The sequence below is a fragment of the Chiloscyllium plagiosum genome, unplaced genomic scaffold, assembly GCF_004010195.1.
Source record: "Chiloscyllium plagiosum isolate BGI_BamShark_2017 unplaced genomic scaffold, ASM401019v2 scaf_36774, whole genome shotgun sequence".
Lineage (NCBI taxonomy): Eukaryota > Metazoa > Chordata > Chondrichthyes > Orectolobiformes > Hemiscylliidae > Chiloscyllium > Chiloscyllium plagiosum.
Genome location: NW_025158638.1, coordinates 1 through 963, shown reverse-complemented (window position 1 = coordinate 963; position 963 = coordinate 1). Strand labels below are relative to the sequence as shown.

General features: G+C 49.6%; 1 non-coding gene across 1 annotated transcript; it reads right to left on the bottom strand.

Annotated features, from left to right (window-relative positions):
* Nucleotides 1-413: 413 nt before the first annotated feature.
* trnap-ugg lies at nt 414-503 on the bottom strand. Its single transcript is given in 2 exon segments — nt 414-449; nt 468-503. It is a non-coding gene; the product is annotated as a tRNA-Pro (tRNA).
* Between the last annotated feature and the right edge of the window lie 460 nt (nt 504-963).

Genomic DNA, 963 nt, shown 5'->3' with positions numbered 1-963 from the left:
TCTGGATAGACGCCATGCGGCCCACCTTCGCTCTGCTGGGTCGACACAGTAAGTAAACGTGGGTCTCTATTCGTATCATTCTCTTGCCTTCTCCATGTAATTCTGCACATTGTTACTTTTAAACATGACTACATTACTTTCTCTGTCTCGACTTCGCGTAACTTGGAAAGCTTCAATCGGGCCAGATTTCAAACTTCTGTTCTCCGAAGAGAGCTGTCCCAAATTTCCAACCCACCCTCATCGCTGACATCCCTCAAACACCGGAACACTCACGTCAACCTATTCAACGCTATCTCCAATCATTTCACTTCGCTGCTTTCTGTCCCATTGGTTCTCCAGGGAGCCCAACCTCGTTTAACGAACGTACTTTTTGAGAAAATGGAAGAGGCACTTTTGCACAAGGCATAAACCGCGGGCTCGTCCGGGATTTGAACCCGGGACCTCTCGCAAATCTGCGTCGACGAAGACCCAAAGCGAGAATCATACCCCTAGACCAACGAGCCAGACAGCAAGCGAACTCCCGCCCCACCCCCCGCTCTACCTCTTGAACCAGCTGAAACTTGCTCAGAGTGAAGTATAGTTGACATTGAACAGGCTGGAGCTGTTTTCTCTGCAACGTCGGAGGCTGAAGGGTGACTTTATGGAGGTTTACAAAATAATGAGGGGCATGGATAGGATAAATAGGCAAAGTCTTTTCCCTGGGGTCGGGGAGTCAAGAACTAGAGGGCATAGATTTAGGGTGAGAGGGGAAAGATATAAAAGAGACCTAAACGGCAACATTTTCACGCAGAGGGTAGTGCGTGCATGGAATGAGCTGCCAGAGAAAGTGGCGGAGGCTGGTACAATTGCAACATTTAAGTGGCGTTTGGATGGATAAATGAATAGGAAGGGTTTGGAGGTATATGGGCCGGGTGCTGGCAGGTGGGACTGGATTGGGGTGGGATATCTGGTCGGCATGGACGG